The sequence below is a fragment of the Simochromis diagramma genome, unplaced genomic scaffold (assembly GCF_900408965.1).
Source record: "Simochromis diagramma unplaced genomic scaffold, fSimDia1.1 OVJJ01000685.1, whole genome shotgun sequence".
Lineage (NCBI taxonomy): Eukaryota > Metazoa > Chordata > Actinopteri > Cichliformes > Cichlidae > Simochromis > Simochromis diagramma.
In genome coordinates this window covers 4,007,270-4,019,415 of record NW_024387477.1, presented here as the reverse complement: position 1 = coordinate 4,019,415, position 12,146 = coordinate 4,007,270, and the positions used below count along the sequence as shown (strand labels likewise).

Below are 12,146 nucleotides of genomic sequence, written 5' to 3'. Positions count from 1 at the left end.
CTTATTTAACATGGCTATAGACAGGCTCAGAGTATATTCAATTAAAATAATACATTCTGTTATTTGAATGTCTGAATATAGTCTATAGATACTCAAGTCTGCTAAAGTAACAGCTATGATGACCAACAGCACTTAATGATAAAGAGACCAGAGTAGGGAGGAGGGGGTGGAGTAAAGTGTAACTGCACGAGATGAGCAGTGTTTGTGGAGACACGTCTCCTGTTCTGCTGAACTTAGAGGATGGAAACAAACTAAAGTATTGATCTGGTTATGCTAATGTCCATCCAAACACCAATACCAGCACTGCATTGATACTATAAATTAGATTGATCCACTGCTACTGTTACAGAAGTAGATAGATTGAAATATTATTATTGTTGGTATTGGTATCGGATCAATACTAGCATGATAGGAACGATACTTTAGTATGTTTCCAACCTCAAAGTTCAGCATGTAGGACACTGAATCGTGTTAAATAAATAATTTTTGTGGGAAAGAAAAAAATATACCTCAAACATTCACTGTGAAAAACGTCTGAAGCTTTTTCTGCTGGCTGTCACGTCTGTTTTATTTATAGCCTACAGCACATTTAAACAACAGAAGCTGACCCAAGTGCTTCAGAGACAGGCGTATTTACCTTCCAGGTCTCCAAAAAAGCCCAGTTTCAAATACACAAAAAGTTTGTGTTAACTAATTATTGTGAGAAGCAAAATTCACAGCGATTTCATGAATGATGATTCACCTGGTATTGTGCTGGTGTTGGTATGGACCTGCGTTTACTTGGTGTAATTACTGGGTACTGGACTGATACCAAAATTTGCCGTATCACACAGCACTAAAGTGAAGTCCTACGGCAGGGTAGCTGATCTGTGCCAGCTGCTCCGTGTTATGACGCCGGAATGAAAATGCCATTGTTATTCTACCTCTGGCTCCCATAGCATTTAGTGCAGAGAGACAGTTGCACCTCGCAAAACAGGAGAGCGGATTAAATTGATAGAGAAACAGAGGGAGCTCAGGACCGAGGGAGGAGGAGAGTTAAAGATAAAGCGAGCGCAGCCGAGAATGAAAAATAATATGACATTAATAGAGAAAAATAGAAAATGGAGAGAACCAGAGAATGCATGAAATGAATGAGGAGAGAAATAGAGCGAGAGTGGACTGAGTGTTTCGCATCCAAATCCTGCAGCATGCAGCAGTCCCACTCCTCATCTGCATATTAAACTGGCCCTGTGGCTGCTTTCCCGCTCAGTGGGTCAACTATCATTGTTTTTGTTGGTTTAAACAGAGCGCTGTTTCACAAAAACAAGGGCATATGATAAGTCACACTGCGTTTTTTGAACTCAAAGATTCGGTTCGTGTGTGAGCACGTGCACGTGCGCGCACAGCCTGCCCCCGTGTTTCCTTTCGCATTGACCGAGCTTTTGTCTTTGCCCCTGGACATTCCTGCATTAATGATACACACATGAATTAATCACACAGCAAGGCAAACAGCAGCATACTCTATGATAATGCAAAATAGAGGAGACGCCATTGGGTCATGCTAGTTCTACCGCAGCTCGTTTTCACACTGCAGCATCCATGATAATTAGGAGAGCGGCGGCGGTTTTGTCAAGGCAGAAATGCATCGTTGAGCAGCCACAATATGAAACTGTGCCAGAGACTCATTTTCTCTCAGAAATAATGCTAAGAATATAGCTGCCAGCGGCAAATCTGGAGGGCCAAGCAAAAGAGCGTGAGGCAAGGCACATAGCAACGCAGGTACATCAGGACTTTTTCAGCAGGTGAGCCAAGTTTGACATAGCTGGGGAAAGAATTGCAGACACATGGCCCGTGTCATGTCTGCATTTTTACTGCTGACTTTGTCGCTGTATGAAACAGTGACAGGCCCTGCTCGACTGCATCGCATTAAAAGATAACTCTGAGTAAATAATGCATGCAGCCTCACTTTATCCCGCGTGTTTTTCTGAAAATTTCCAGCTGACCCACTGCCACAAGTCACACTAGGCTCTTTCCAGATGGTCTAATGAAACACTTGACAATAAAAAAACACTAGAGCTCTGATGCTGAAGGTTCTTTCAGTCACAGCTAAACAGCTTGGGTTTTTATAAACATATACACAGAGAGAGAAAGTCAGTTTTTTAGTTTTCTGTCAGTGCTTTCTGTCAGGCTTTAACTGCTGATCTGGTGATACTGGTGACCAACACGTTGTCATCAGTTTAAGTGGGAATCAGTTTTGCACCAGTTATAAGAGCTGAAGTGCTTTGGACTGCACTGGACTGCTAATAATACACAACTGTTAATAATGTAATCTAGAAACTGTAAAACTGCCACTTTCAGAAACTAAGTTCTGTTTGTCTGTGGTCAAGAGAACGCCGCTGCTCTGCACTGTCAAACAAATGTCAAACTTTCTGTTTGGGTTTGTCTTTCTGGGACTCAAGTCCCACAGGGGGCATCCTGGCTTTGTGACAAGGCCACGCTACTTTGGCGTTGTCATTATTTATGAGAGGTAAAGACGGTGCTTGTCAGGAATTGTTGACATATGTCATTTAAGCATCTGAGCAATGTTTTCATGCTTTTGCACTGGTGACAGCTGTGGCCAGAACTGCTGCATTTAAGGTCTTGTCTGTCTGCTCTCATGAAAGTGATATTTTTGGTGCGTCTTTAGGGAATTTAAGTGAGTTTTTTGGGATTCTTCTAATATGGTAGAAATATTTAAAAAAGCCACCCTGACCTGAGAGAAAGTACATAGTTGACAATAACTGTCAGCTAATCACGACAGGATTTTACACAAATGTCAGATGGCATGAAAGATGAAGTGATGTTCAGATTTCAAAGGTGAAAGGTCAAATTCACTCTGTAGTGTTTGGAGAAAAGACACTTTTCTGGCCCTTCCTCGCCAACATCACTCAGATACTGGACTGATGTTAGTAATCTTAGGGATTCACCGCGAAACCTGTACTGTAGATAAAAGCATTTATGTTTTAGAAGCTGCAGAACTCCATATTTGGAGGATTTTCTGCTTTCTTTGGTTCAACATTGTGTTTTGTTCAGAATTAGCCTTATGTGTAAAACTTACAGGGATGTTAACTCCAGCCTGACTGGCTGGCTGAGGCTTGCAACCAGTTCTAGACTTTCTGGTGAAGAATGCTTTGAGTTTGATTAGACAGCTCCTTTCAGCTCCTTTCAGACAGAATGAGGACTTAGTTGTCAGTCAACAAAAATAAGTTCAACAAAACTCCAAACTGTGGATTTTTCAGTTTATTATATTTGCTAAAGTACATTCGCCTGGACCTCTGCTGGCCTTCTGTACAGTCCTAAAGAGAACGCTTTTCAATAGATGCATGCTACAGCATCCACAATGTGTTATTCTGCATGAGTAATAGCAAGTAATGTGAAATGAGTCTGATTTTTAAAATTATGATTGGACAAAGTCATTTACTGAAACAGCTTTCTTTGCTGCCTTACAATAAATGCCGATGGATTTTGCATGTAAAGTGACCTTGGGTTTCTTGACAGGTGCTAATTCCGATTTAATATTCTGATTTTTATTAAACCCTTTGGAAGATTTTAAAATTTTTCAGTCAGGTACTTTAATTCATAGTGTGCCAAAAACATTTTGTAGCTTCAGAAATCCCTTACAGGGGAGAATATATTCAAAACACCTCATAATCCCAACAAAAATACTCTATGTTACCGAAAGTATTCACTCCTCTGTCGTCACACACATAAGGACTTGAGTGGGATCCCATTCTTAATCTATAGGTTTTAGTATAATGTTGGCCCACCCTTTGCATCTATAACAGCTTCAGCTCTTCTGGGAAGACTTTATGCAAGTTTTAGGAGTGTTTATGGGATTTTTTTGACCATTTTCCCAGAAGTTCATTTGTCAGGCACTGATGTTGGAAGAGATGCCCTGGCTCGCAGTTGTTGCTCTAATTCATCCCAAAGGTGTTGTGTCAGGCTGAGGTCAGGACTCTGTGCAGGCCAGTCAAGTTCTTCTACACCAAACTCACTCATCTATGTTTGTATTGATCTTGCTTTGTGCACTAATGAGCAGTCATGTTGGAACAGGAAGGGGCCATCCCCAAACTGTTCCCACAAAGTTGGGAGCATAGGTGCACAGGTGGCATCCTATCACGGTACCATCCTGGAATTCACTCAGCTCCTGAGAGCGACCCGTTCGTTCACAAATGTTTGTAGAAGCGCTCTGCATGACTAGGTGCTGGATTTTATATGGGTTTATATGGGATTTGGATGGGTGGGTGAATACTTTTGGCAGTTTGGTGTAAAATCGGTTGGATTTAGTTGTTGACTAACACATAGAATAGAGCATTCCACACAATATATTTTATTTATTGCCATAAATGGTCCCCGACAGTGACACATTACACCTTTAACATTTCTAGCAAACTTTTTTGCTGACCCATTGACTCAGGGTTTCAGAGACCTGGTAGTCCTCAGACTCAGATCTAAGAGTATTAAAACATGAGATGGAATTCATCTAATGGTAGTAGAGGGATGGTCAGTTGAACTTTATTTTTTAGCTGAATCAGATAGATGAATCTGGGATTACTTGGAAGAACAGGGACTGCTTTCAAAAATTATTCGTGCTACGTCCTGATAAGGTCAGGGTCAGCGGAAAACTGATATTCTGAGAAGAAATTGTCTGCTGTCAAGGTATACACAGGACAAAAGAAAGTACGATTATATACTAACAACAAGGCTCTGCCTTTACAATGCCTCCTATTCAAGCAATAAATAGGTGGTACGCTATAGAGACTGACAGCTACCTTGTTTGTAGTCGGAGTGTGTAGAGTAGCTTCAGAGAGATTACTGAAGCTCACTGTGTGTGTAATGAAGCGCAGAGTCAATAAGACATGCAGGCTTAAGGCCAAGGGCTGAGCCTTTGCGCCAAAGGTGCAACATGTGTGCCAGTCAGCAAACTTGTATATGCTCGTTTTTGATTGACAGGCCGCTGGTCGCCGGACCGTCTGTGTTTCCGATTCTGAAGGGACAGGCAGTTAGTTATGGAAGCCTCGTTAAAGGTATGTCAGGCTGACAACGTCAGTGTGATCATGGGAAATGTGACACGCGTGTCCCTTTAACTGGTCGGGATGGCCACTGCTGGCAGCTGGCCTGTCAACCTCCACTGGGAGCTTGGCACACTGACAGGAGGAGTGGAGCTTTGCTACCGCGGAGGAATAAATTGCATTTACTTGAGGTGAAAGCCCAAAATACGGGCGATACACACAGATGCACGCATTTGTCTCGGTCACGGGGGTGGAGGGAGTTCTGATGAGAGGGGAGAGATAGTAAACTCCATCCAGTCAGCCAGTCAGTTCTTTAGACGTACTGGGCAGAAAGATGAAAAAGCGGAGCGATGGTAGCGGACGTACTTGCACATAGCAGTTTAGCTGAATCTCCCTGTGTGAGAGTGGGGGTCAGCAGCTGTTAAAGGGGTGGAAAAACAGAGCCAGTAATTGTTCACACCTGGGCACTATTATCACCTGCAGCTCTCCAAGAGTCCATTTGTCACATCTCAACCCGAGGATGTGCTCACACAGTTGTTTGGGAAAACGATGAGGCAAAATCTTAGATGGCTGTGATAGAGACTACACTGGTGCTGCCTCTGGCTAGGACACTGGGATGTCTTTGTACGTGGGATACTTTGTTTGGGTGGAAGCTGCATAGATTTGCACTCTATAGTAGTTTTCTGCCGCTCTTCCGTTTCCTTTTTTTCAGATGTCAGAACATTTGTTCCTCCCATCTGATCCCACTTCCTGTTTTTTGTTGCTGTTTTTTCTTTTTTGTTGTTGCCATTTTCATGGCATCATGCAATATTGCCACGATGGCGTGTTTGGTAAAAGAGCGCCTATTGATAGACCTTCTTGTGTTTTGTTTGATGTTCTAAACAGTGCGACATAATCTGCAAGACACTCGCACAGATCCCAAACCCCTCAGCCTCAGAGCTTTCTAGTCCAAAGCATTTCAATTGCTTTTTATAATTGAGTTTGTCTGCCGCTTCTGTGATTGCTTTGGATCTCTCTTTTGCTATCAAACAAGGCAATTACCACCGAATCGCATATTTTTCTGAAAAAGAAAAGGGAAAAAATGTTTATTTGCATGAATATTAGCATGCAACTAATTCAAAATCTCCTTTCAGTTCTCTGCGTGCGAGAATTCCTCGCCTCGCCATACATGTGTAGTTGGGAACTATACCAGCTCAAAATAAAGGAGAACGCTATCAATAATTAATTAATGCGGGTTAATATGTTAACAAACTTATAGTGGTTGGTAATTAGATGAGCCACAGTGTCTGATTCAGACTTAATTACTAAGCCACTGTCTGTTCTGTGGGGCTTCAATGAATAATTAATTACAAGAAGCATGAATTATTTCTGCTTACCAAAGATCCACAAGAAATACACGCCTCTGCTATTTGGTATTGATCGATAGAACGTGTTTGATTGGGGAAATAGGAGCAACTATAGCACAGCAGTTAGGAGGTGAGCATGTCATAGATTATAGAGCCGTTTGCTGCAGTAGGTGCAGGATCGGGGACTGATTGCAGCACTAGCAAAATGTGTACAGCACGACTTTTTCTTCTTTGCACAGGTGTGCAATCAAACATTGTGTGAAATGAACACATTTGGACTCACACATATACCACAGAGTGCACAGAGGCGTTTCACAATTCTGAAATTGAATGAGGCGGTTTATTTTCCCTCCTTTAGTGCACATGAGCGACCCAAGTGTCTTGATGAAAGTTGTGCGTGCGTGTGTGTATCTGCAGACGCTCTGATTTACCCGCTCTATATTTGCATATGCACAATGTGATTAACTGCCAAGCCTTATCTTTTCCGCCTAGCTTCTTCATTGCATGCATTGCGCGCACACAAACACTCACACACCCACAAGCTGCCGCGAACATGTGCACACATTCACACTTTTACGTACCGGCAGCGTCGTGTGTTTTCAAGGAGAAATGGTGAAGGTGAGGTGCAAACCACACAGCAAGCTAAAGACTCTGAGACAGTCTGTTATTCAGCTTCACTCACAATTGGACTGCAGCAGTTAGTGAACCCTGCAGGCTTTCCCCAGCTAATGTGGTTGACTTTATTTATGGCCAGTGTGCCTCGCTTGGGCCAGTCGTGCAGGTGAAACTGTCTATCGCTCTGCATTCAGTTGTCAGTCACATACAGTTACTTTGTACAGAAATGCCACGGGCCATAATCAGCTCCAGCTCGCATCATTTACTGTAGATGTTGTAATAATATGTCAGTCCATGTCATTAACACTCACTGGGCCTGGGGGATACGGGAGGGCAGATTGAATGGCTTACACCTCGGGCTGCTGGCACCCTGTGTGGGTGTGTGCGCGTGTGTGTGTGTGTGTGTGTGTGTTCCTCTCCCCCATGTGTTGTGCTGTGATTGTGTGGGTGCGTCAGAGTTTTCATATATAAACGAAACTGTGCAAATTATGCTTTCTTCTCCTGTTTACCACATCCCTTTACATTGTGTTTCTTCTGTACATGTACGTGCTACTTTACCAGACTGACAGACACTGATGTGTGTGCGATTTTACTTTTCTTCTCTCTTTCGTCTATAGCAGCACCTCTTTTGGCAGCTTTGCTGTCAATGTTTGAAAGGTGAAAGTACTGTTAAGGAAAACTTGAATAGCACCATAAGGCTGACTTCCTGTGCTCTCAAGTGCTCAGGTCTTAGCAGTCACTGTGCACCACATACTTACACAAACACACACACACCACATCCTGATGTTACTGTAAGCCTGTAGTGTTGTCTCCTAGTGCTACTAAATAAGATATATAATCCACAACTTGTGTTCTAATGACCGTATTACACATTATCTTCTTTCTCACCTTACACCTTTCCTCACCTCTCCCTCGCTCTTTGCTCAGAGAACTCCTGGTGGCATCCTCTCTTCAAATAGCTGTAATCAACACTGATGTTCTCTAAGACCCCTCTCTTCAAGGCATTAATCAGATTGGATTGTACTGCATTGCCACAGGGGGCCGTTAGAACTGATATTCTTTTGACAAGGACACAGAACAAAGAGATTCTTTGATTGAGAGTGATTGGACTGTAATGGTTAATTGGAGCAATTCCTCATCACGACCTCTGTCTTATTACCACCCTTCTTCTCTTTCCCACCTCTTTTGGCACTGTCTGTCTTTTTCCCCCCTCTTTGGCTGCATTTTCGTCTTAAATCTGAGCTGCATGTGAATAGCGTCACTGTATCATCCTCCCCTTCCCTCCGCTCCCTCTTCCCTCTGTTTTTTCCAAGGTCACCGCAACTCAGTCTAATTCACTTTTCTTTGATGATAAAATCCTGTCCCAACTTTAGCCAAATGTCCGTTTCCCCATGGAGTTGAGATTTATCTCAATTACTTCTCCACCGGTGTGTCTGCCAGCTTCTAAACATGAGTATCAGAGTGCCAGGTTCACCCAGGGAGAAACAGTAAATCTTTTGATGTCTTCTGAGTATCCATTGGCTATACGGCGGGGCTGTAAATTCCCTTAAAGCAGCACACAGCTTTATAAAAGACAGCAGGAAATCCAGTCCCTGACAAGGAGAATGTGGACTAATCTACCACCTTTTCAATAAATACGGCAAAATGCTTTTAAATAACACATAAACTGGAGTAAATCCTGTCACCAATGTCGAGCAATAACAGCAATATTTCTTTATTTTCGTACTTGTGTGTGAATGAATAAGACTTTGTTTACTGTTAATGGTAGTTTGGCATCTATTTAGAACCTGTTTGTATAAATATGTGATATGCCGATCCCGAGTATGCGTAATAAGGATGTCATAATACAGGAAAAAAACTAGCGGAAAGTGGGAATTTAGGCTGGAAGTCTGTGAGACCAAGGCGGGCAAAGAAAGAATAATATCCAGGGGACAGAGGGAGAGAACAGAAATCAGTATTGAGAGAGAGTCCTGGCTGACTCGTCATGTCCTTGTGCAGGATTTATGAGCTCTAAGATCAGGGACAGGTTTAGCGAGAAAGTGCTAGGAGGAGGAATGGATGGGAAAGTGAAAGGAAAGTAGGAGGAATACGAGGATGGTGTTACAGCAGGGAGAAAGTGCCAAATTTCAGGCCTAAGTGGGCTCAGACTGCACTGTGGGTTGAGACGTCCCTCTTGCATAATAGCAGGTGACAGGAGGAAGAATGGCAAGGCCAAGAGGAAGAGATGGAAGAATAAAAAATGGGCTGAATAGAGAGAAGATGAAAAAAAAAAAACAGAGCCTAAACATTATCCAAGCGCCAGAGGTCAGTGATTTGATTAACACCTGCGAGATACAGGGCAAGACACAGAGAGCGCGACAGCAAACAGAAAGCAAAGGACAAGAAAAAAGCAAAGAGAGGAGGGGGGAAAGAGTGGAGGAAGATCAGGTTAGGGAGGATGGAGAGCTGGGGAAATGCAAGACGAGGAGTGGAAAGGTGTTGCCGAGGAGGGCTGAGGCTGTGTGGGTGCTGTAATCTGTCTGTGTCAGAGAAATGATGAAGGGGCCAGGAGGGAGAGCTCTGCAGTTCACCTTCTGGCCCCTGGAGGAAACACACTGACCCTGGCCCTCCCCCTTTGCCCACCTCCCTTTTCCACCACCACTCCACCTGCGCGATTTATGACTCACCAGGGTCGGTCCAGGGTTGCTCGGTCTGAGGACATTTGTGAATCTAGTTGCGGTGGCAGTGCATCACTTTTTTTAGTGCGCGTCTACGTGCGCGTGCGCGCGTTGAACACAAAGCATGTGTAAAGAAAGCTATTGTATGTCAAGGAGGATGAGACAGAGCTACCCGGGGAAAGGGCAGTAATGATTTTTATCCTGGGCTCTCAGAGCGAACAGAGGCACATCTTGAAATAATCCAGCGTGACAGAGTTTGGAAGGAGAAAGACTGACAGAACTAGAAAATATGACTGAATGATGGGGGAGTAGTTGTACTGCATACTGATGATTTTACTCCACTGCCTAATTTAATCACGATAAGCTGAATGTCTCAGTGAGCCCATTAAATCTTAAAAACAAAACAACAACAAAAAAACAACTTGAAACAATTATCTTCTGTTCCAGGAAATTTCCACTGTGTTCTGACATTTTAAAGCTGAACTAATCAATATTCTTTAGATATGAAAGAAATGATTCAGTGACTCTGTGTTCCTGTCAAAGGGGTCACTTTTAGTAAGGAAGCCACACATAACTATTACTGCTCCAGTCTTCCCCTCAGCTCCACAGTGTGTTTTAGCATATTTTGTTTATCTTATGACTTTGCAACTTTTTAATGTTTTGGTTCACAAAACTACACTCATCATTTCTGGCTTGAACAGGCAATGGATAGAGCTCTGAGAAGTCGTTATGTACAACATGCTGCTTTACCTTCATATTCAGGGGTCACCATCTTGGCTAGAAGGTCCAATTATCAGTCATCAGGTGAAGAATATGTGATGCCAGTGCTAGCTAATTAGCTTACAGCAGCATTTTTTGTGGCATTGATGTCGCGCTACAGTCATAGCAGGTAAAACAGTGGGTGGAGACCTCAGCACAAACAGAATTGTTGTGAACTTTGTTTTTCCCTTTAAGGACAGGGACCAGGCTTGTGACCATTCACAGTCAGTGGCTGTCTTCAAACCAACTCTGATGCATCAACACGCTGATAAAACAACAATCAGGCAGAATCGGTCTGCCATCAGTCTCCTATTAGTTTGCAAATGAATGGGGACATGTTGGTCATGACTGTTTGTGATAATATGCTGATTAACTGTGAAAACACTATTGCAAAAATGTCATCTGCATACACAGAAATTCACATGAACTACTTACTTTCAGAGTCCAGCCAGAACATCAAACAGAAAATCAGAAACGTATCCACAAATAGTGACATAGTTGCTGCAGAGATTTAACTACAAAATGGCATAGCTAGCTTTCATATGGGAATATAATCAGAATACAACCAGTTGGCGATTACCTGAGTCAGTTCCCCTATTCCAAGGAGATGCATCACAGACATTTAGAAATTGACATCCTGAGTCAGGCTGCAACCAGGTCATGCGTTCAAAAGTGTCGCCCAGAGGTTGAGGGTGTTGCACACTCGCAGTCGGTTGCCGAACACAAAAACAGTCCTGTTTTTACTCTAGTGTGTCTGGGTCATTTCATGTGTTGTGCCGTTATTTGGTATTTATTTATGTTAAAATGTCATCTTCACTATTTCATAATAAATATGTTGTCAGAGGATAAAGTTTTGCAGCACGGTCAGTTCCATTAAGTGCAGAATTTGCCGTGTTAGATTGGTCACAACAGTGTCGAAATTACAGCACGCTGCTAGCAATTACTCGTTCTTTTACCTAGTAAAATTACACAGCAGTTACATAGTGTACTTCATGGAAATATAGTAGTGGTAATATTCAAAGTGAGACAGCAATAAAGGACAAAGTTAGCAACTAGGAGGTTTACACATAACATTTATCTGCTAAAAAGTCAGTCCCCTTATGGGGGGAAAAAAGAGAGCTGAGTCAACTATGAACTTGGATTCAACCAATGACTCCATTTTTTCTATACCCTTATGTGGTTAAAGAGATGAAATGTTAAAGACAAAATTAAGGAACAGAATCTGCTTATAAGACTCTATGTTGTCGTGCTATTTAATGCTTTCTACTGTTTTATAGTCTACTATATTTAAACCGTTTAGTTCTGTCATTGATTGGAAATGCAATAAGTAGGTTTTGTCTCCATGAAGTCCTTGGAGGCCAGTGTGAGATGAAATTATATACACAGCGCATAAACATGTTGTGACTTAATGATGCAGAATAAAAAATAAAAATCATTCGTAAATGGCACACATGCGCTGGAGATGGCAGGTAGAAATGCTAAAAAAATGGCTTATTGTCACAGATGCTAAGTGAAAGCAATCGAGTGAGATTGGTGTAGTAAGAGGTGAGGGCTGAGTAGTGGAGTATTATTGAATCAAAGGCCTATTCTCGGTATGAAGATGAGGCGGGGATGAAGGTTACTCCTCATCCATAACAGATGATTCATAGGCTGCCCTGACCTTTAATACCTGGACTTACCTCTTTTCCTTTCTCTGCTGCAGAACTCCACTGCATGGAGAGTTCAAGTATATGCTGTTA

The 12,146-nt window shown here is 42.5% G+C and overlaps 1 protein-coding gene across 2 annotated transcripts in view; it reads left to right on the top strand.

Annotated features, from left to right (window-relative positions):
- The window catches only part of tenm1 (teneurin transmembrane protein 1), a 191,096-nt gene that overhangs the window by 152,682 nt on the left and 26,268 nt on the right, over nucleotides 1-12,146 (top strand). The window lies entirely within an intron of this gene.